Source organism: Haemaphysalis longicornis, unplaced genomic scaffold, assembly GCF_048455015.1.
Source record: "Haemaphysalis longicornis isolate Haplotype H1 unplaced genomic scaffold, Haemaphysalis longicornis Haplotype H1 scaffold_7, whole genome shotgun sequence".
NCBI classification, from domain to species: Eukaryota; Metazoa; Arthropoda; class Arachnida; order Ixodida; family Ixodidae; genus Haemaphysalis; species Haemaphysalis longicornis.
Genome location: NW_027526422.1, coordinates 113,047,762 through 113,072,379, shown reverse-complemented (window position 1 = coordinate 113,072,379; position 24,618 = coordinate 113,047,762). Strand labels below are relative to the sequence as shown.

Below are 24,618 nucleotides of genomic sequence, written 5' to 3'. Positions count from 1 at the left end.
GGAATGTGACTTGACCGTGAGTGTGGTACGCCGTTTTGCGCTGCGTACGCTCGTGCTCGGTTTACAAGGAAGCTGTCCTAGGCAGCACAAGAAGTGCGTCCCAGGACCGGCCCGTCTATGGCCACTTTCTAGCATGTACTGCCTGCATCTAGGTTCTGGTAGCCACTGATCGTACGTTGAATAGCCAAAATTCGGCCACCAGCACTTCGGTATTTCTCCAGGCGCCCGCGTTCACACACACAATGGCAGGTACCCGGCTGTCAGATACGCAGGCAGCGCAGAAACTGTCTCAAGACGGGCCCGTCTATGGCCGTTTTCTTGCATGTCCGCCCAGCATACAGGTCCTCGCAGCCGCTGATCGTACATTGAACAGCCAATTTTAGCAGCGAAGCAGGTTGTGGTCGAGCCTGTTCCCTCTGCCGTTGTGTGGGCGCCGTTGGCGGCGTCCGCACCCCCCACTGCGCATGCCTGGCCAGGCACCGCTGATGATGACTGTGGCAGGATGCCCCTATGGATTGGCCAACCAAAGAATGTATCATGAGATAGGTTCGCGTTCAACCACCCTCGTCATCTTCTTGTAGAGGAACCCTGAGAAGTATGCAAGGCATTCCTTTTCTCCTCTCCGACGCTCCTCTCCTTTCCGGCATTCCTCTTCTCGTCTCTAAAGCTCCTCTCCTTTCCGGGATTGCGCAACCAACGGCACACCTGCGGCTCCGCGCGTGATAATGCGAAGCAGCTTAGGGTTAGAGACGCGACGGTAGCTGCTGCATACTCCGCTGTGGGCTCCACTGTAGCTCCGCGGTATAAATGACGCGCGCGCGCACTCCGCTTTCCTCATTCTCCTCTCGCAACGCTGCGATCGAACTGAAAACTAATGGGAGCTTGAGTCGACCCCATGGCTGCTTCGCATACTACTCAGGGTTCCCCTACGGGACGATGGTGAAATTGTTTGGCCATCAACCCTTTCATATTTCTCCGGCCGCCCACGTTCAGACACACAACGGCAAGCACCCGGATGAGAGGCATTCAGTTTACTTTCGGTGGCCAATGTTCAGAAAAAAAAACGGCCGACGTACGGGCTTACAGCATTCATTTTTCTTTCGGAAAGCGGCATTCAGCCGAAGCACGGCAAGCGACCGGCCGCAGAATATCGTATTGCTGTGGCAGTTGGTGTTCGGAAGGATACCGGCCGGAGTGTGGCTGCCGTGCATTCGCTCTTTCTACGGCGAACAGCGCGTCCAGACGCAGAATATTCGTTCTCATCGGGCAACTGGCGTTATAAAGAAGACCGGGCGACATACGGCCCTAAGGTGTACGATTTGTATTCGGTTAGCAGCCTTCAGCCAAATAACGGCTAACGAACGGCCGCAGAATGTTTGGCAACCGTGGCTCAGGAGGAGGTCAACTGCCGTAAAGTCACAGGTTACCCAGCATTCTTTCGGTATGCGGTGTACAGCCGACCATACGGTGTACGTTGGTTTTTTCTCTCCGGGAGGAAAAAGCCGTTAGGGAGCTGACCAATGAAACACGTTGTTCATCCACTCGGTGTTTATACGCTTCAAATAAACGACCTTCGTTCGTCATGCAGCCATGCGTGGTATTAGGTGAACTCACAATGTGCAAGGACCCACTGGACACTACTAGCTAACCTTTTAGGCTATCGAAATGCCATTTCTTGCCACAAGAAGAATTTCCCACACCAATAGTGAGCTAAGCCTTGGCAGCCATAGCGGTACTACGCCTCGATCTCTGGCCTCGTCGACGCATCAGCTCGAGGCAATTAGCCCACTGAAGATATAGAGTGTATTGGAGACATTGACCTCGCATAGAAATCCGACTCGAGATGGCCGTGGTTCACCAAATCTAACTGACCTATCAGGCCGTCGAGAAAGCGCCCACCACGTAGGAACTGAAATTGGCGCCGTATCAAAGACTCTCCACCAAAAAAATGTAAGGGCGCGCAAAAGCGCATGTTGCAGCAATTCTACTTACAATATTGCTGCAAAAAACGACGTTTATAATGTTCTTCGTACTAAAAATATACCAGACTAAGCTCGTGCATTTTTAGGCTCAACTTCATGCCCTGCAGTTATTCTTCATCAGATTTTACGACTGCCTATTTGAAAAGAAGAGTTATTTTAAATTTGCGATAACAAAAGAGCCTTGTCAATGACGAAGCGTGGATTTCAATTTAGTTGCAGTGTTTGAAGGTGAGCTCGGCTACACTTCGGATATGGCACAATCAGTTACACATAATGTCCAGCCTTCTAGCCAACACGGATTCGGGTTTTTCTAGCTCAACGCAGCTTGTTGAGTTTACGCATGATTTGGCTTTAGTAGTTAATAAGTATAAAATTGTTGACTGTATTTTCTTGGACTGCAAACAAAGCATTCGACATTGTTCCGTTTGGCCTTTTTGTGCCATTTACATCGCGGGGCAATAACTGAATGAATCGTTTATTGCATGGATAACCCAGTATCCGTCTAGGACAGCGGTCGGTTGTTCTCAACAGAATTTCTTCGGGATATCTTCACGTGACCTCGGGAATTCCTTTAGGACTCAGTTGTGGGCCATCTTTTGTTGCTGTATATAAGTAATATAACTATCGGCCTGAAATCTTTGTTCAAAATATTCCCGAATAACTTTGTAATTGACAGGACTATAGATAATGAAAGTGATTCCGAGTACCTACAGCATTATTTAAACGAAATGGCATCCCTGTGGGGGCACATAGATATGTCGTTCATTTTAAAAAGTGTCTTGACATTACTTTACAAGAAAACGCTTATGCCAATTGAATAAGTATAGCCTAAATGCGCTTCTTTAGGGACGGCCAGGGAATATGAATACAATATTGCACTGAATGCTTCGCTCTCACCAGGTTTTTCGGAAGTGGCGATGACTCTAGATTTTTAGTAATATCTATCATTCGAAAACTAGAATTGACGAGGGGAAGTCCAAACGGCATTCTACATATACCAAAGTAGGATCACAATTGTTAAGTAAAATATTACCTTCCCTTAAATTACCTTTAAATTACCTTCCCTTAAATTCAGGCACCCTACTACAGCGTTTATAAAACCACGTTGCCCTACTCCAGGAGCTTTCCAGGTGGAACGTGGATCCAATCTAGTGGACATTTTCGTTGCTATATTGTTTTGATTTCTTAAATGCAGCCAGAAGGTAATGCTGGCAACAGCAGGCGACGTTTTTTTGCTGTTGACGTGGTATTTCATTTGCTAGCGCAAAAACCAAGCTTGCATGATGTTTTAATAAAGAAACAAAGAAAATATCACTGATGTATTGACCTGCTGATTTATATTTGTGCAATGACTTGTTCTGCAATGTAGACCGGTATAAAAACTGGCACCGGACTTAGTCGCTAAGATTTAGCTATGAGTATATAAGACTATTGCGTAGCTTTCGTTTCAGTTTGGCCGGGTGGCTGAATCGAGTTACAGACCGACAGACAGACAGACATACGGATATAATAAAATTTCGGCGCTTAAGTAGCCCAAGAAAGACTATCATCTTTAAAAATGCTAACACGCAGCCATTGACGCTTCTGAAAGGGCAAAAACGTGGCCAATGGAAGGGTTGGAGCGCAAGGCACGGTTGGCGCTCTTCTCGAGGGGCGTGCGAGAAATGCCATGTTAACTCTAAAGCTGGATGAAGGTGTGTATACATAGGGCCGAACAGCAAGTTCGCCTCAGAGGGGTTCAGAGCCTTACGCAATGAAACTCGACCAATGAAATATTGTTTTATTCTTTCCAGTATGCAAGGTTTGCTGCATGCATACTACCCACTGTTGTGTTATTGGTTTGAAGCAAATTATAAAACTCTAGTCTTACGCCTTTCGTAGGGTGAACACAAAGTCGGATAGAACGGCAGCCACCATAAGCAGACTGACAGGCGCAACATGCCTACTATTTTTCTAACGAGTGCGACATTAGAGGAAAATGAGTTCTTTGGAACTATTAAGTGGTATGTACGTAACTCGTGACAACAACTCCGAAAATTGATTGAAAATAAATGTATTTGTTCGATCTCTCCTAGAATCAGCCCTCTGAAAGCTAGTGAGAAAAGTTGATCGAGTATAAAATTTCTGTCTAAGAAAAAAAAATCGCGCCAATCCACACCGTGAATGTGTTTGGAAAGCAAAGCTGTAAACGGCACCCATATCGATTACCCATGCGACGTCTGTTAAATTCACTGACATCGCTCTGCAATAGTAAAACCAGAGAGAAGTGAAACGGACTTAACCACACAATTTATTACTTTAAAGAGATATTCTTGGTAAGATTAAATCAATGCATGATGCATGAACGGTGTTTGGTTGAGTTGTATTGGTAGATCACAAGAGTGGAAACTTTTTTCATAAAATAAAGTTAGCTCCAACCCGGTGTTAGACGATCTGACTTCTTCGTCTCTGCGCCGCGGAAGGAGGCGACGAGATTTGCGGCAGAGAAGGAAAAGGAGGGGGAAGAAATACTTCTATTCAGATTTCTGAACGGCCCAGAGTGCAGCCCTGGGGAAGGAGCCCGGATTGTGTGAGTTGTAGGGTAGTTTGTTGTTCTCTGGAAAGGTCAGGGTAAGGCGAAGGTACGGTCTGTCTCAAAAGGTGATAATGCTGGGTTATCTCCCTGAACGTGACAAGCGGGTGACTCTCCTCGTGCAGCTCGATAGCACGGGAGGTAATAGCGCAGGCTGGTTGGGTGGGCGTATTCGTTGCCCTTCATTCAAGTGTGAGGGGGTGTCCAGATGAGCTGAATGGAACCGTTTGGGGAGTAGTTTTTCAACACGCGCAGTGCAGGCCAGGACACCCAACCCGCCTGGTAATTCCAGTAGGCTTGCTGGGAATCGGTGACTACCCTCCGAACCCCTGGTTGAGTGAGAGCCAAGGTGATGGCTGCCTCTTCTTGCTGCCATCATGTCTTGGGACTTGAGTGAGGCACACGCATTGAGTGTGGTTTTGATGGTAACCACGATGATGGCGTATTACTGCCCTCGATGTTTGGAGGCGTCTGTTTAGATAACTGTATGATCCCTATCGAGGGTGGTGTTTAGCTCTTGAGCCCATGCTTTTCGGTGACCCTCGTCATGTGAGGGGTTCATATTTCTAAGCAAAGGGGGGCATCTTTAGTTTTAGTCGTGAAGAGTCTGGGAGTACGTCAAGCAGAGTGACATTCTCGGCTGCCCAGCCAATCTGGTGTAGCATGCGGTTAGCCACCGCAGTTCTGAGTAGGACCTTCTGGTTAGAAAGATGGCCTTCTATAATCTCTTCCACCGTGTTGTGGAGCCCCCGTGCTAAGCAGCCTCTGTGTGTACGCACTCATGAGAAGAGCAATGGCCTGCTCGACCGCCTTTCTAATCATTATATAAAGCATCTTTATGTCTTCCTTGTCGAGAAGAAGAAAGGGGGTTTACGTAAGCGACTCTCGAGAGGACAAAAGCATCAAATAATCGAAATGTTCCGGATTCCCTTAGACCTCGCTTCTTGTTTGGTATAAACTTACCACCTGACCAGACGGACTTCTCTCGAACCCTAGACTACCTCACTTCTTGGTGGCAACTCGCCTCATCATGTGTATGATTTCATTATTGCTATTTTTGAGGCGCTGCAAGGGGACGTCACTCTTAGTGTTAGCCTCGAGATGTAGGCCCAAGATCTTGATGCTGGGGCTTGGATTGATGGCCTGGCCATCAAAGAGTATTTGAATGTATTCCTTGATTTGGTGTCAGGGCGGACGACAAGGATCTGAGATTTTTTACGTGAACACTGCAGGCCACCGGCTTTAGCACATTGGCGTACTAGAAGTGAGATGCCATGCATTGGTGTGAGCTTCCTTTAATTTTTGTAACTCTTGGCACATGAGCAAGGTGCTCACAGGGCCACTACACGGCCGTGAGGGGTGCGGCTGCCGTGAGTGCGGCTGGCTTGCACTCGCTCTTTGGCACTCGCTCTGGCTTGCACTCGCTTGCACATGCGACTTAACGACATGCGTTTTTCCTTCGGGAAACGGTGTTCAGCCGAAGCACGGCAAGGGATCGGCCTCAGAATATTTGTATTCCTGTGAGAGTTGTTCGTCGGAAGGAGATTGACCGGAGTGCGGCTGCCTTGCACTCCCTCTTTCTGTGCTGAACCGTGCTTCCGCCGGCAAAATATTCGTTTCCTTCGGGCAATCGGTGTTACAAGGAGACTGGCCGGCCGACGAACGGCCGCAAAATGTACGTTTTTTATTGGGTTAGGGGTTTTCAGCCGAATTGAGGCAACCGTACGGCCGCAGAGTATTTGGCAACCGGAGTTCATGGGGAGACCAGGTGATGTAAGGTCTCAGGTCATCCCTTCGGTACGCGGTGTGCAGCGAAACAACGGCACCCGTTTGGGCACGAGATCTGATGCACAAATTGCGTTTGCAAGGAGACCGGCCAGTGTGTGTACTTCGGCGAGGAAAAAGCCATTAGAAAGCCGAGCGATGCAGACGGGTGTTTCTTGCACTCGGTGTTTATACGCTTTAAAAGAAGGAACTTCGTGTGTCAAGCAGTAATGAATGGTACCATGTGAACCGGGAAGGTGCAACTACCCAATGGACATAACCAGTTAACATTTTAGACCATCGGTATACCATTTGACGCAAGGAGACTGTGCAACATCGACGGGTAAGCTAAGCCTCCCCAGTCGTAGCGCTACCCCGCCTCGCCCGCCGGCCACGTCGACGCAATAGCTCGAGGCTATTCGCCCCCTCGAGAATTGGAAAGGATTCACACATCAATCCGGGATAAATGTACCACCAGCGACGGCCGTGATTCATCGACAATTTTCGGCCATCAAGGGCGTCGAGCAAGTGACGAACACACAAGAGCTCAACCGGCGCCATGTGAAGGAATTTCCACCGAAGAAAGGTAAGGCAGCACAAAAGCGCAAGTTCCGGGCAATTCTTCCGATACTATTACTGCGAAAAGCAATATTGCAATATATTGTTCGTACTAAACATATAGAATGTCAAGTTAATGCATTTGTAGGCTCAATTTCGCGCACTGAACTGCTTCTAGATCCTATTTAGACTGGCTATTAAAAAAGAATTATTATTTTAAATTGGCGATAACAACATAGCCTTGTCAATGACAAGGCTTTAGTTTAGTTGTGGTGTTTGATGGTGAGCTGAGCTACTCTTGTGAAATGGCACATTTGTTTAAACAATCTCCAGTGTCCTAGACTACAAGGATTACATCATGTTTTTTTTTGGTCAACGCAGCTTGTTGAGTTCGCTCATGATTAGGCTCTATCAATAGATAAGTGTAAAGTAGTTGACTGTATTAGGTGCGGAGTACCTCATGACCACACACTGTCTGTCCGCGTCCGTGCATATACCATTTATAATCGCAAAAAAATCACACATGCACCGGCTGGATTCGAGCCTGTGTCTGTTAAACCAAACAGAGTTAGCGTCAGTCGTCTTACCCATTGGGCTGCGACCGTGAGTTATTACCCGAGACTCAAACAGCTTACTCCCTCGCCTGTAACAGTGCGGAGAATTTTAGGACCTCCCAATGTCCGTCCGTCTCCACCCATGTGCACACCACTACCAAGCGAAAATGGGCGAAGTTCCATTTGATCCGTGAGTTCCAGTTTCGTTTAGAGAATAATTAGGGTGCAACTCAAGGTTCAAATCGAATGACGGTCGGGGCGCAAAACGGATGACCCTGGGCGCAACTTCGATGTCATTTCGAGAACCCGTACTCCGCACCCTCGCCATCATCCACGGAATGGAGGTGCTGCCATTTTTTTCTTGGACTGCAAGAAAGCATTCGACGTTGTTCCATATGACCTTCTTGTTAGTACATTGGTCGGCTATAAACTGAATGAATCTATTATTGCAGGCATAGCCTAGAATCTCTTTCTACGACAGCAGTACATTGTTCTCAACGATGGTAATTCCGGATATGTTCCTGTGACCTCAGTATCATCTCAGGGTTTACATGTGGGCCCTCTGTTGCTGCTGTTATATATAAGTGTTATTACTATTGGCAACAAATCTTCACTCGAAATGCGTGCGAATGACTGTTTAGTTTACCGAACTAAACAGAGTGTCCGAATACCTGCAGCATGATTTGAATATAATATCATCCTGGAGTGCCTATTTAGAAATATCGTTAAAAGTTAAGAAGTGTTTTAACGTCACCTTTTTAAGGAGACGTTCATACCAATTCAATAGGTAATGCAGAAATAACGCCTTAGGAACGGTCAGGGAATATAAATAACTTGAAGTTTATTTATTCGTTGGTTCTAGGCGAACTATGCATGTTCACAACAAAAAATCTGTAGCTGCACGTGTGTTCGGTTTTGTGACAAAACATTCCAGCAAACCTCCGTCCAACCTAGAAGAACAACCGTATTGCACTCATGGTTTTCTTCATTTCATTTCATATATTGAAGCCTCAAATGCCCCGAAGCATTACATAAGGCGGTAGGAAACATTCTTTCGAAATCCCTTAATCACAAAAAAAGGAAGGAAGAAAAAGGAGAAAAATCGTGTACAAGAACAACAAACAACGCCAAGAAAGAAGCAAGTAGTACTACAATCGAATAACGGGTATTAAAATAAAGGCACGCAAGCAATACACATGACTAAACATTGCAACCAACAAGGTTCCAGTAACAAAAACCTTCCAGGTAAAATGATTTGTTAATTTTCGCGCAAGGCCTTGCGGTTGGTGGTCGTGACAATAATGTCGGGGAGATTGTTCCACAGGGTTATTGCATTAGGCAAAAAAGAATCTTTCATCGCAGATGTCCGACAGTGAATGTGCGCGATTGGGCTGCTGTGGTTGAGGCGCGACGGGGAGATTCTAGGGTGTGGTTGCAGACCAGGGTGTCTTGGGATTGGATGATAGTAGAAATCGTGAAACATGCAGAGACGCGAAATGATACAACGTGATTTGAGGCTAGGAAGGTCGAGTGTTCGTTTTAGTTAAGTGATGCTGGATATAGGCGAGTTGTTTTCATGATAAAGCTTGAAGCACGGTTCTGAATAGATTTTTAATCCATAGGTCAGATAAGCTTGCGTTGGGTGACAGATAGATGAAGAATCTTCCAGTTTACGCCGGACGTTGTCTGATATGCGAATTGTTCATTAACGGGCGATGCAGATCGGAGATTGCGACGAAGAAAACCTAGCGTGCTTGAGGTGTGTGGGGATATTGTTTCAATATGAGTAACCCAAGATAATGACGATGTGAAGTGAACGCCGAGATATTTATTGCACCCTGTTCAAGTTATTTCAGTCGAGTTTTACTAGTATGAGTGATTTGTACTGCTACGCTTACGGCAAAAAGACATATATTGACACTTTATCAAGATTCTTGAGCCATTTTTCACACCACGAAGTGGAAGTGTCTCTGTCTTCTTTAAGGTCAATGGAATAAATAATGTTATGAATGGCGTTGTATATGACGCCATCAGCTTCAAAAAGACTAACTCTGGTTTTTGTATTGGAGTGCAGGTCATTAACATAGATTAAGAATAACAGGATTGATAAGCCTGCTCCCTGGGAGACAGCGGATGTAACATACGAGATGGGGGAGTCAAAAGAGTTAGCGGATGTGTATTGTATGCTACCTTTCAGGAAATGTTTGATCCAGGGTAACAGGGTTGAGAGAATTCTAAGACTAGATATCTTTGCAAGTAGGTAATTGTGTGAAATACGGTCCAAGGCCTTCGAGAAGTGAAGGAAGATTTCGTCAATTTGTAGATGACCATCGATATGTTGTAAGATTTCATGGGTGTATCCTGATAGCTGAGTTTAACATGATATTATCTTTTTAAAATCGTGTTGGTAAGAATAACAAAAATTAATTGATTCGAGGTAATTCATTAGATTAGCTGCCATGATAACTTCCAAAAGCTTGGGCGGTAATTAGAGGCTTTTGATCGATCACCACACTTATGAACGGGAGTTATTTGAGCCTTTTTCCAATCGTAAGGTACCTAACTGGTACTGATTTGTTGCTGGATGATAACCCTTAGTGTTGCGATTCCCATGAAAGTAGTGTTTTTATGCAGTTTGCTGCTGATTTTATCGCAACCGGCCGAGGACAATAATTATATGGAGCTGATTACCTAAGCTATGTCATCAGCATTATTCTGTATTTTGGGCATTGCAGTCGCAGACTGCTGTGGTAATTTCGTAAAACTAAAGATTGCGGACGGGCGCAAAAACTTATGTAAAAAATCGTTAAGGACTGTAGCACATTGTTCAGCTTCAATCAGCTTGTTGTCGTCGTCTGATAGCTGTAGCTGCATTTGTAGATTTGGCGGGGAGATAATTTGAAAAAATCTACGAAGGCTAGACTGAAGAATTGGTAATAGATCAGTCGAAAAAAATTACACCATCTTCCCGTGGGGAACCATGAGGAGACTGCGAAGCATCATGAGGGTTCTGTGTAGGTTCAATTGTGTTGCCGTTATGGGGTTTCATTCATCGGAGCAAGAAACAAATTACACCATCTTCCCGTGGGGAACCATGAGGAGAATGCGAAGCATCATGAGGGTTCTGTGTAGGTTCAATTGTGTTGCCGTTATGCGGTTTCATTCATCGGATCAAGAATAGGAACATAGTGTGAACCTTTATGTAAAGACACAGAAATGTAGAGAAATATAGAGAATTGTAGAGACAGCGAAGAGAGAGACAGCCTCGTTACCTGATTGAACACTTCCTGGTTCTCGTCTTTCTTAATTGCGTGCTAACGCTCCTACCCCGCTGCCCGCCCTCTTCGTTCGCTTCTCTTGTTGAGCTGCAAGGCGCGTGGCGCTTCTCGCCACAGCTTTCCCGCAGGAAATTCAACATCCTCCTCTAATGTTTTCAGTTCGTCGTTTTCGTTGACGTTCAGCTTCGCGTGCATTCATTGTATCAGTAGCTTCTTGATGTAGTTTGAATGAGTGAAGGACATAAGGCGCGTTCGTAGCACATGCTCCCATCTTGCTTTGTAGCGCAGTGGTAAGAGTGCTACGTACCTCCCGTTGCGGCCTAGTGTCATGGAACCAAACCATGCGCCGCCTTCGTTTGACCCGCCACCACCGAGGGCGTCGTGGGCGCCAGATGTTGCACGGGCGGTGCGCTGGTGGTGGTAGCCGATGCGGGGCCGTCGGTGTCCATCCCCTCGGCATCCTCCAATGCGGTGGAGAACGGGGAGGTTAGAGGCGGAAGCGCAGCGGTCCCGACGGAGGGGGTTGGCACCACAACCGCTGCTGCCTCAGCAAGCGGTGGGGTGACGAGGGGTGCCTGAGGCAACCCAGCGGGGGGTAGGAAAGGGACCAGGTGAGATTCGCTGAACTGTGTCCCTGTGGAAACCAGACGACGCTCCGCCCCCCGGCGAGCTGCGTCGGTGTACCTCTTCTGGGGGAAAGAGGCGAACCTCTTCCGCACCTCTGGGAAGGTTATGTCTCAGTGACCTTGATGTTTATTATCGTTTTCTCTTGTTGAAATTTTTCACATTTGCGTGAGTACGCCGCATGCGGCTCCCGCAGTTCACACAAGTGAGGGAGTCGGATGGGCAGTTGTCGCTGGGATGATCTTAGTCGGCGCATTTTGCACAAGTTGTTCGGCCACGGAAAGAGTTTGTGCCATGCCCGAAACGCTGGCACTTAAAACAGCGCCGTGGGTTCGGGATGTAGGGACGGATGGAGCACCGGATAACACCTGTATTTATATGTTGTGGTAGGGCTGAATAGTCAAACGTCAAGATGAAGTGCTTGGTGGGAATCTCCTTGTCGTCTCGGCGTAGGCTGATGCGCCTCACGGCTGTGATGCCCTGATCCTTCAAGCCCGCAAGGAGATACGCATCGGTTTCGTTCAGCAGATCTGGCTCAAAGGTCACACACTGGGAGCTGTTGAGACGCCGGTGGAGTGTGATCCTGATGTCCAGGTCAGCCAATCGAGTCTGAGCTAGAAGCTTTGTGTTCTGCTGCTTGTCGTTTAGCTCAACAATTACCTCCCCAGTCGTTTGTTTTTTAACCTTGTAAGTTGTTCCAAATATGCCTTCAATATATTTTGTAATCAAGAACACTGACTGCGATGCAAGAAGTTGGCCTAAATTGATGGATGACATGACAACAAATTGAGAAAAATAACAGGTTCAGGAAATTTAAGGATGGCATTGCGGTAAAAGATACCGCAGTGCCACCCCTTTCCAGGGACCGATCACGTTTAGGCGGGGTGGGGGGTTTAGAAAATACCATATAGCGTAGTATAGCTGCATGGGATGGGGGTTGTTCTTCGGTCGGGTTACTCTGATACCGCGAGAGGTCCAGGAGCTCCCTGCCTGTTAAACAGACAGGGAGCCCATCCGCCGGCGCTTGACCTGGGCTCCGACAGCCACCGTTTGATGTTTTTAAACCACATCTCCACTGTTGCTTCCAGCTTTTGTTGGGGGGCGCGGAGTCTGCGGTGTCACCAATACCGTCACCAAGATTACCCAAAGTGCCCCATGCGGGGATACTGCTTTGCGAAAACAATTGCACCGAGAACTCTCTGGCTAAGCCAGTCACAGTCTCGCAACTGGCTATCCCATTTTGAAGTAGGCAATAGAGATGGTAACTTCAAATAAATCAAAAACATTTATTGCAGTTTCAAACCTGACTTCGTGCAAAGTTCCATATTCCCCAAAATATTGCCATTACAGGCTCTTTATGCTAAAGCCACCTCATAATCATTAGTTAAAGATACCGCTATTGGAGCACGAGTGTCGTTTTCAGGATGACTGGAGTGAGGGATCTTGCTCTCTGGGAAACTCAAACTTGCACTCCTAAGCGGCCAGGTGGTGTTAGCGTTTAGAAGTTGAACCCTTTGTTTGTGTTCACTGTAGAAAAAAAAGCATTGAGGTTTGGATTAGGACATGAGTATATTTTACAAAATAGGTTGTGCTGGACCAACTGCTAAAGTTAGTTCAAACCAGTTAAGGTATTTCGGGCACCTCAATTTAATTACAATTTAGGACATTATGCAGACCCAGAAGGGGCGCGAGCACGAGGGCCATAATAACTGCACTCGAACAAAGGGACAATACATGGTGAAATAGAGCAATACAAGAGAAAAAAAAAATACACACACCCGCACACAGCTTCAACTGTCCAAACAATACCTGCACCTGTGAAGCATTTTTTTGCATCTGTGCAATTGAATCTGTGAAGCCTTTTTTTTGCATCTGCACAGTTGCATCACAGAAATTGCGTCTGTAAAGCACCAGTATGATTTGAAATTTATGATTATCTGATAGAGATGTGTTATTTTTGTGCCAGCACTAAGATGCACTCTTACTAACAGCGCCCGAGCATGAACTAAAAATCACTAGGACACGATTACTACGCGGCCTCATACACATACGCAGAACAGGGATGCTGGCCAACAAGTCCATCAAAAGGAGAGAGGCAGTTAGTGGCAAGGGGCACGAAGATTATCGTCTTTAGTAGAAATTTTCTCCGAAATGAGTACATACGCTCCAAGCGTTTTTTTTCAGATCGGTATTAAACAATAGTTTCCTACATTAAACACTAGTATATTTATTTTGAGGACCCTCAGGCGCGCGCATTCATTCATAGTGATAGCATAAATGCCCCATTGCGTGAACATCCTGCCTCGGTGTGTGAGCCATAAAAGTACGCTTCCAGAAAGGGCAAACGGCGTAAAAAATGGTTGCAAAAATCGAGTGAATTCCAGTCTCGGATTCAACCACGCAGCTTACGAAGTGCGCGTTTCACAGGCATCGTCTGCATTTCAGGTGGACTATGACTCTCCTTAACTACTTGTTGACAATATGCTGATGGAGGTCCCTGGTAATATCTGCCCTTTATCTCAACCTCGGCTAAGATTTAGGGAGAGAATATTGCGTGAAGTACAACATCACGCCCAGGGATAGGAAAACAGCCACATAAATTAGGGAGAAGACGAACGTGGAGGACATTCTATTTCAAGTGAGGCGTAGGAAATGGGCATGGGCGAGTCACGTAATGCGTATCAGGGACAACAGGTGGGCCATCCGTTTAAGAGGGTTGTTGCCGCATATGCAACAGGTGTTTGCCGAGGGCTCGATATGAGATGAGCTACGGAAATATTGGGGAAAGCCCGGACTCAGCTAGCACTCGACACGTGTGGCGGGAGATCTTTGAAAGAGACTTTTGTCCTGCAATGAACGCCACCAGGCTTATGATGCTGTTCCTTATGAACTAAGTGTTGACTTAGGAATGCCATGTTCGGCTTCTGAACTAGTGTTAAGACGTCTACCCTATTTGTACAATTCGAACGCGCTCCATATAGTGAGGCTTCGGTGATTTTGTTAGAAAAACTCGAAAAATATATTTTACCCCGATTCTATCAAGCACTTGTAGAAGACATAACCCAACGTACTTGGCAAATATTACGTGTTATTTGACACGCGCAACCGCAGCCGATAAAGTCCCTTGTGCTCCTTAAACTTGCTTATCTAGTTCCGGCTGGCATTACCTTGTACGGGGAACACTAAAAGTGTTAACTCTGCCATGTTTTCGTCAGTCGTGCACTCATGCCTCCGGAACGCCAAGGGCACCTGATTCTTCAAGGTTCCACTCGCTGTCTACAAGTTATTTTACCTTGCACTCAAAGGAGGCTTCATCAGTTTCGCGCATTATTAAAGACAAGAGCGAGGTGTTAATTCAAACCTCAGAATTATGCGCAACGGGTGACTAAGGTATTACGATTGAAAAACGGCTACAAAAGAATGTACAACCGTAATGGTGGCTGGTTATTTCGGATTGCCATAAGTCTGATTTTGGGAGGACTTCGGCTTCATGGCGAGGGTCACGGTTAATTTAAAGCTGATTGTAACGCGCAGCAAAATTTAAACACTATTTTCAGCAAAAGAAGGTGCGGTTAGAAATAGAGAAGCAGGAGCAGACAGTTTAGGCGCCAAAGCTACACGTCGCGTGTGAGACGCGATGTAGTCGAAGGTTTTCCTTGATATTAAACCACCAGTCAGTCAGTACTTGTTATAAAATCGTGATACATGAGCGATTTCGCTTTTTGCCTGGGTCAAAAAAAAAAAAAAACAGCCGGTGAAACGTGAGTAACCGATTGCGTGTCCTGGGTGAAAACGTTCAAGGCATCGAACTGGGGAATAAAATTTGAAGTCTGTCATTTTTACTTTTTATTCCCACAGTAGTCAGCAATCGTAATTAAACATTACACCGATGTATCGCACCGAATCTCTTGTGTTAGGTGTTTTCAGTATATTACCTTCTGGAATTAGACACCATTGCATTGTTATATTCCAAATGCAACGCAACTTATTGCAGTAAACGCCCCATATTTATGCCGATTCATTTCTCTGTTTTGTAACACCACTCTCGAAAATGATAGTTTCAGGGCTGCACGTTTTAGTTTCAGAAAAAGCCACAGTAAAGCTGCCATTATCCTCACACAAATTAAATAAAAAAATGAAGATAATCTTACTGCCGCCGCCCAAGCGCTGCGGAGCTCTTTCAGTTTCTTCGGCTCGGCCTGAAAGAAAAGAAAGCTGTTGTAGAAATTTCTCCCCAGTTGTATTAGGAAGTGCTCTAACCTTTGGGAACAAAGCTTTCCTGTGGAACACCACTCCTAGCTTGTTCGATGCTCCCTGCAGGAATAGTAAAGTGCGTTGTACATACACCTGGAACAGAAGAAGTCAATAGTCTTACTCACTTGCTTCGGCCTCCCCCGCGGAATAGGCGTCCCCGTTGTGCACTGTAAAAGAGAACATTATTTAGGAGAACCGGCCGGGCTCATGGGGGCATAAATACAATTTGCTATTGCGGCAAAATGACCAAGATGACGGTCCGCTGCTATACCGCAAGTTGTCACCGCAAAGAAATAGCTAAGGAATACATGGAAACACCTGCCAACGATGAACGAAGAGGGAGTTGGAAAAGTGGTATCAGTACAGTAAGAACATTCTACCTTTTATAACTAATTGATGAAGCTGAGATTACCACTTGTAATTCTTCAAGCTGAGGAATTCTGATGGGAAATTGAAGGGTAGGATTAATGAACAATGTGATAACAGTAAGAGGTCGCCTATTTTATTTGAGGAATTAGCACGTTAGTTTTCCGTAACTGCCATTAATACCAAGCGTCACTGACCCAAACTTACAAATGATATGATTCCCGAATCCCGCTGTCGTGGTAGGTTTTAAAAGCGGATTCTAAAATTGTTGCGTTTAGATGTTCAAATGCATGACCAGGACCGTTCGCATGTCTTGACAGGGGCAAATAAGGTCAACGTTTCGCATAAGAGCAGTGATTATTGAACCGTATTCGAAAGGGTGTTTCAGTTTGGCCGATATATTGTTGCCTACAAACAGTGCACTTTCGAACGTATACTACATTAACGGAGCCACAGTTAAAGTTACCTTTTATGTTTAAGTAACAGTTTGAAGCCGTGCTGGTGGCACGATGTCTAGTGGTCACGAGTTGGCATAGTTTACATTGAGGTTCATTACAGGGCATGACACCTGTAGTTTCTGGTCGGCTCATACGAGAGCGAGTAAGAAAGTCGTCTAAATTCTTATTACGCCGGTTCACAACGCGTGGTGGTTCTGGGAATACACTTTTGAGCGTTCACTTTGAATTAGGATATTTTGATGTTTTCTTAGTACAGTTGACACTCTTGGAGCGGAGGCTGAGTGGGTCAAAACTAAGTTTGTTTGCGGAATAAATTTCAGGGCTTTTTCTTTAAAGGAGCCATGAAGAGAAAATGCAAGTTGGTTTTATTCGAAAGATTTCGTGTTTTATAGTGCCCCCAGCGCTTGTCCGGATACAAACGGTGCTTTATTCACTGAGAAATTAAACAATTTAGGTTAAAATTTTGATTTTCCCGCTCAATCGTGCGTTCGTGGTCCCAAGTGACATCAAGGGAACCGACCGCTCTGCAGCCTAGAGTACCTTTATTCACGCATCCGTCGTACAGGGTAGAGACGCGTAACGCTGGCGCCGCCATGTTCGGTTGCTCGCTCGCCGCCGAAGCAAGTCATTGTGTCAAAACCGCGCTAAAATTATCGCCGCAACGCGGTTTACTGAAGAAGTTTGAATCATATTGTCTGTTTCGCGTTGCTAGGTCTCGTGGGAAACGAAAAGAATAACGCGTTGAGCCCGTTGGCCCAATTGCGGCGGCACGGGACCGTTCAAAGGTTGTCTCCACCCTGTACAGCGGTGTTGGTTTGTTCCCGCGTTTCTTTACGTTCCGTAACCTAGATGGCGCCACCATACCTTGGCAAGCGTTTGGTTTGTTTTTGCCCGCATTTAAACCTGGCTTGTTTTTGTTGTGGGAGAAAATATTCGTTCCCTGAAACAGTGCTCGCTCGACAAATGGGGTCACGTAAGACACCGTTGCTTGCGTCAATCGGCCAGTGTCGTCTGAGACAACCCCAAGCCCCGTAGTGCTGTGCAGCTAAACCAAAGCATGCTGTGCGCAGTACGAACAGCAGAACGCATCAGTACTTCTATGTTTACATGTGCTTTCGTAACTTCCACTGTTTGTCCCATCATTCTTATTGCTTTGTAAAGAATGTGCCCTAAATTTAAGCGCAAATCGCTCGTTCGTGTAGTTTGTAAGCACTACCTAATTTGCGTCTGCTTCTGCCAGCCTCCGCCAATCGCAGAGCTTAGCCCATGTGACATCACAGGTTCTGTTGCGGGAAATGAGCTGGTGGGTCGCATGACCATTCCCGTTTTTCCTAATTATGTAGCTTATTTGAGCGAAGTTTACGTTAAAAGTGGTGTCAGTATGATTCTAACGACACAATCTTTTGAATGAACCAAACTTGTGTTTTCTCTTCATGGCTCCTTTAAATACTTTGTTACGCTCTAATCGGTTGGCTGACAGAATAGCGTAGTCGATAAGTTGTTCCGGGAATTTTTTGTTCAGGAGGGTGGTCTTAAGTTGTCGACAGTTAGAGTGAAAGTCAGCTCGGTTGGTGCAAATTCTCCTAAAACGGTGGGCTTGACTGTATGGTATTGCAGTCTTGCACATGTCTGACATGGCTACTTTGGAAGTGCAAATACTGCCGCGTGTCGGTCTGTTTTCTATACAGTTTAGTTTTAAGCCGACCTTGCGAAGTAGTAATTGTAACATCCAGAAAGTTCACATTGTGTTTCGAGTAGCAATGAGCAAGGAAAAACTAGGATGGGCTACATGAAATGTCTCAATGAAGGCTAGGAGATCCGCGTAACTGTGCTGCCATACCATTCCTTATGTCGTCAATACAATTTTTCTAGTGCAGTGGCTTTAAATTTTGAGTGTCAAGAAAGTTTGATTCGAGGTGAGTCATAAAGATATTAGCGTAGTTGGGTCCGATTCGAGTTCCCATCGACGTTCCGCTGACTTGCACCCAATTTACGTCGCCAAAATAACATTATTAAGAGGACCATTAGAAACTTTCCTTTCGCGACCGCCGTATATATATATATATATATATATATATATATATATATATATATATATATATATATATATATATGTATATAATATATATAGTAAGGAGATGAGGGCTCGTTGAGGAAATACAGAAACATAGGTCGGCAGTCTACAACGCCAAAGGAGGCATAGGGGTGTGGTTAGGCTCTATTTTTTTACTACAGTTAAGGAAGTTAAGATTTTTTTAATATAAGGAAGAAAGAAAAAAAGAAAAACACACGCCCAGAGTGGGGACCGAACCCACGCCTTTCGATTAGATCTCGAATGCCTTACCAATTCGGCTATCTGGGCGGCTGTGTTCTCCTTAACTTTCTGGGCTATTTATATTTACTAGAAGTGTATCCGGCGCTTGAGGGTGGTAGCCAGCGCCACTCTGACTACACGGGGAGAAGGGGACCTTCTTTTCAACCCCTGCGGTGTGACTCAAACGTGTACAGCCTGTCATCAGTGGGTAACTGGCGGGAAGCCCTCTTATGCTACCTAGGCATCAAGGCTGCCAGAACCGAGACCCTCGCTAGGCTTTCGCATAATATAGTTAAGAGATGAGGGCTCGTTGAGGAAATACAGAAACATAGGTTGGCAGGAGAACACAGCCGCCCAGATAGCCGAATTGGTAAGGCATTCGAGATTAATCGAAAGGCGTGGGTTCGGTCCCCACTCTGGGCGCGTGTTTTTCTTTCTTTCTTTCTTCCTTATATAAAAAAAATCTTAACTTCATTAACCGTAGTAAAAAAATTGAGCCTAACCACACCCCTATGCCTCCTTTGGCGTTGTAGACTGCCGACCTATGTTTCTGTATTTCCTCAACGAGCCCTCATCTCCTTACTATATTATGCGAAAGCCTAGCGAGGGTCTCGGTTCTGGCAGCCTTGATGCCTAGGTAGCATAACAGGGCTTCCCGACAGTTACCCACTCATGACAGGCTGTAGACGTTCGAGTCACGCCGCGGGGGTTGAAAAGAAGGTCCCCTTCTCCCCGTGTAGTCAGAGTGGCACTGGCTACCACCCTCAAGCGTCAGATACACTTCTAGTAAATATAAATAGCCCAGAAAGTTAAGAAGAGCACAGCCACCCAGATAGCCGAATTGGTAAGGCATTCGAGATCTAATCGAAAGGCGTGGGTTCGGTCCCCACTCTGGGCGCGTGTTTTTCTTTCTTTCTTTCTTCCTTATATTAAAAAAATCCGAACTTCATTAACCGTAGTAAAAAATAGAGCCTAACCACACCCCTATGCCTCCTTTGGCGTTGTAGACTGCCGACCTGTGTTTCTGTATATATATATATATATATATATATATATATATATATCTATATATACACACACACACACACTTTGAACCCGTTCTCAGCATTGCGTCCTATTTACAATGACCCGGTAATACATTATGGGCACCATCCTTTGCTTGAACTTGATCAAAATCAAGATCAATCATCCTTATCAATATTCTTCCCATTATGTTGTGAATATCATCGTTACAAGATGCTGGTTCTGAATCTGTGACGGCTGCAATGCTTCCGAATATACGTCCTCCTGCACCTGTCTCTCACAGTCCTCTGAAGTGGTGAAGGTCGACCTCAATCTCGTCCTTTACGCCTTCCGATGTCACCCCTGGAGCGCCGTTCGGGCGGTATTTACTGTAGCAAGCCTTGCACCATGAAGCCACGAGCAACCCCACTGGCGCTGCAGCTGGGCATGGGGCGTTTTAGGGACCAGCCGCCAGCGTGGCTACCGTTTTTCTCCGGGCTGGTAGCAGACACTCAAAAGTTTATCACGGCACCTCGGACGCGGGGCTCTACGACTTCAAGAGTATTACTACACCGTCACTTACAAGTGCGTAGAAAAGAACCTTGATACGGATGCACTTTCTCGGGGCCCTCTTGAGTCGCATACGACTTCTGCGTCATTATCACCCTATAAAGCCCTCCCTTTCACACCTGTCAACTACACAGCGCTTGATGACGGCCTGTCGCATTTGCCTACTCTTCAAAGAACCGAAACCTGCTGGCGCACGATAATCGATCAGCTCAACGGCACAATACAACCACCGAACAGCCGGGCGCGTCGGCAGCTTCAGCACCTCCAGTTTTTGAGTGGTGTTTTGTAGCATTCAAATCACCAGTCGTCGGGCAAGGGATTGGTTCCCGTTGTAGCGCACTCTATTGGAAAGGTGATATTATAAGCCCTTCACGACTATGCTTTAGCGGATCTGGCTATGTTCAGACTACCGACGCAAAAGCGGTATCGTGATCTATAGACAAAAGAACCGCGTGTAACGCAGTTCAGTTGGCTGAGAGGTGAAATGACGTCATTCTTTAGAGATATTACGACAGTTACGGCAGCAGTCACAACCCGGCCTCACGTGGGCTTCCACTAAACTTACGACGGCATACGAAGTCGTTTCTTTTGGCCTGGGCTCTCCACCTACGTTGCCCGCAACATTGCTTCGTGCCCATCTTGCCAGCAGCGGACAACGCCCACATCTCCGCCTGCTGGACTTCTACAGCTGCTTCCTTGCCCTTCTGAGCCCTTCGACATTGTGTGCATGTGCGTATGAGTGCGTGCACGCGTGTGTGCGTGTGCACGTGTGCGCGTGTGCGCGTGTGTGCGTGTGTGCGTGTGTGTGTGTGTTGCCTCGAACCATGCATTGGTTTTATTTTTTATGTTTTCCCTTTTACCGACCAAGTGCACCAGTCAGTGCTATCTTTTCCCCGAGTGAAGCACATCTTTCATTCTTTATTATGCCCCTCGGGGTTTCTCATTTGATATCGAGAATGTTTCGCACGAACGCCACCAGCCTAGAATAGTCTTATTTGATCTACAGTGGTCTGGGTGTAATTCGACGGTTCGAAAAACACCCACGCCGAACGATAAATGCCCGAAGAGCCGACGCCGCGGCGTTCGATATACCGACACTCGTCGGCGCATGCGACTTTGTTGACTGCAGCGTCGCAGCCTATGTAACCTTTCAGTTGTTAGGGGAGCACGAGTTCACTCAAAAAAACTTTTTTCTACAAGACAGCTGCGTCGCCTTTCCTACGTTGCAATATATATATGTGTATAGATTTATATATACAGAGTTAAGAAGGAAGGCGAGACGGAGTCTGAGTGACTAAATTAACTGCAGCAGTCAGTGTTGCTTCCCGTTCCCGTCTCTCTTCATATTCAGTGTATTGCTTTATTGGTGGCAGGAGTCTATGGGCGGTTTTAAACTCTGATACAAATTATGAAGTGCTTAACTTAGTTCCGAGGGGTTCATTCATCAAGACGAAAAAAGTAAATAAATTAAGGACGGTTTCTTACCCAACAGGGAAAAGGTGGCAATAACCACAAGCAGCATAGTTGTCTTTCCAGCCACCATCTTTCTTGAATGCCGGTGGAGCAGAAGTAGGTGTGTCTACAGTGGAAAAACAAACACGGCTATTTGTTGGTGTGTTGAAGTACGAGTTTTTTTAAATTAGCTTTTGTGTCGTCTTTCCGTTCCATTAAATCATTCTTAGACGTTATCAAGGGTCTGAACTTTCTCGTGGACTTCAACGCTGTGCGGAAGACTGTGAGAATTTCAGGGCTCTAGACAACAAAACGATATCAAAAACAAGTTAAAACAAGGCCATTTCTCACCGCGGTGTTACTGATGCCCACAAAGTCTCACGGCCGGAGGACGTCGCTCGGCAAACAGGAAAGGACATACTACAGCATTCCATCAAGAACTGCGCGGTAATTCTGAAGGAACTGCTGCCGTTTCTGACTAACCTGACTTGTACCAAGGCAAATAAAAAAGCGTTATTTAAAGTGTTACTGAAGGCTAGACGACAGGTGCAAGCGCCGTTTAATCTAAAAATTTAGAGCCACAGTGCAACTTTTTTCACCTTCTCACCCTGCTTACATCCTTCCAAAACTAAAGCATGCGGGGTTTTCTCAGTCATAGTAATTAAATTTATTTACTGGTAAATTGTCGTTGTATATCATCCGTCACATTTGTTTTTTTACGTCCTTTGGCTGAACTTGCTTCCCTGCAATAAAACTTTTCTGTTTCCGGCACGCACCCATGGAACTTGCGTGCTGTTGGTTGCGCCTGTTTACCAAAGCATTACGACGTGCTAGTTGGTCTGATATGATGGAAATAAAATTCCTCTAAAAGGACAGGACGAACAGAAGAAGTCACAGCACGCAGCGCAGACAAACAAATTGAGTGACGAAATAACAGCGTGGAATTTTTGGCTCGTTTCTAAGAAATGATTGCAGAAAGACTGATAGTAAAAAAAAATCAGAATGCGTGCCATCAGAAGATGATGCAAGAAGGTCCTGGGTTCAACAAACTTCACTATGTGTTTCACCCTGCGGCGGAAATGTGTTGGCTTGTTGTTGCTTTCGTTGCGCCTGTTCTTTCGCGTGCTTTCCCTGTTTCGATTGGCTGCGCAGCCCGAGGGCTTTTGGTACCCCCCAGAGTGGGCGGTCAAGATTTTGCGAATTTTTATGCTTTCTTGCTTTTTTCAAGAAAAGGAAACGCGGCTTGGCTTCTCATACCCCTACATACCTGGTTAAAATTGTTGCCCAATGCATAACGTAGTGTATCAAGATTGTATGGTAATGGCGTAATTACACGGATAAACAATACTACGCCATTACGAGTGAAAAATTTCTCTAATGTACTGGGCACCACATAATTAACAGCGACTATGTTGTTCAGAATGGGATTGTGGATACTTAACGTCATGTTTAAGAACAAGAGGTGACAGCTCAGAACAAAGGCGCTTAGAGGATATCTGTATGTTATGTCTTACAGAATGAAGTATTTTGTTTGTTCGTAGAGCGACTTTGAACTGTCCTCTTCAAAGGTATTTGAGAGTATTCTGAAGCAAATATGCATTGATGTTGCCACGCCATTCTTTTATATTGTATATTTTTTTGAAGCATGCCACTGCCTGTCTGCGAATAGATTTGTTCTAATCGAGTACTTTTAGGTACTTACTTGCCAAGCAGCAGTGGTGGTGCCTTGTAGGGGAGTAATGCTGGGAGATTCGTGATGCCTTTTATACACAAAAGTGGTACGTCTCTCCAACGTTTCTGTCAAAATTTTAGAACGAGGCTTGTACTTTGAACTACCAATATAGAAAAATATAGATAACGTTGTGATGTGCAATGAGTTTTGAAATGAAGAATTTAATGAAGTTGTCATAGTCGTCAAAATTATTTCCACAGTGCGGGACAGCGCACAATTTGCCCTGAACACCGGCACTGATGACTTTGTCATTTTCCCTGTACAACATGAAGCACTCAGTTCTTATCTATAATTACAAATTGAAAACCAGGGAACTCAACGTTTTTGTGGGTCCATATTTGACCTGCTATATTACCTGACACCGAGCTTATGTGAGAACGCTTTGGACACCAGGGCGTAGGAAACTTGGAAGTAAAAGACTCCAAAAATTTTAATGTAACTGTTCACCTAAACCATCCGAGTAGAATACAAAACTTATTGGTGAACTTTACGGAAAAAACACAAGCGCATGCAGAACAGCAGGTTATAATTCTAATGATAATACTGCGTTTACTCTGGCGGATAATTTTCTCTCCACTCAGTAGTAAGTAAGGCCTGAGGACGATGCTCGTATCTGTACGTGTATGGCGAGCCTTATCCAAAGATAGCGATAACGATCCATGCTGATCGACCTAATCATAGCAGTTACCTGTCAATAGTGGCTGTAAACGTGGCGACAGCCGATCTGAGGAGGGTCTTGCATTATTCAGGAAAATGTTTTCAGGCAGATATGCAAGAAACATCCTATTACGAAACTTGTTTCAGAGCTCACAATTATCTGCACACACAAGTAACACCACGCAGCTCTAACAACCAAAAAAAGCAACGGCGGCAGTTCTGATTGCCACAAGTAAATGTCTTATCTCCAACGCTTTTGGCTAATCGTGATGAATTTTAGTTTTAAGCTTTTTTGTCCGTGTATAAAGACAAACAAGAGCCTTAAGCACACCATTTTTGAAAAAGCGCCGTTTTTGCTATAGCTCTGTGTTCAAAAAGTGGCCTAGGCAAGAAAGAGTAAATAAATATAAATTGCACATTAAATGACGAGTACTTTACTAACTGTGCTATCTGCGCCCTTTTCAAACGTAAAAAAAAGTTT

The 24,618-nt window shown here is 45.5% G+C and overlaps 1 long non-coding RNA gene across 2 annotated transcripts; it reads right to left on the bottom strand.

Moving 5' to 3' along the window:
• Nucleotides 1-12,598: 12,598 nt before the first annotated feature.
• LOC144146820 (uncharacterized) lies at nucleotides 12,599-23,557 on the bottom strand. Of its 2 annotated transcripts, XR_013317737.1 has the most exons (6): nucleotides 23,451-23,557; nucleotides 21,782-21,875; nucleotides 15,712-15,753; nucleotides 15,593-15,646; nucleotides 15,484-15,531; nucleotides 12,599-12,859 (listed from the first exon to the last, which is right to left on the bottom strand). It is a non-coding gene; the product is annotated as an uncharacterized LOC144146820 (long non-coding RNA). The 2 variants fall into 2 exon arrangements; XR_013317738.1 differs by lacking the exon at nucleotides 15,712-15,753 and having other exon boundaries at nucleotides 15,593-15,679.
• Nucleotides 23,558-24,618: the final 1,061 nt, after the last annotated feature.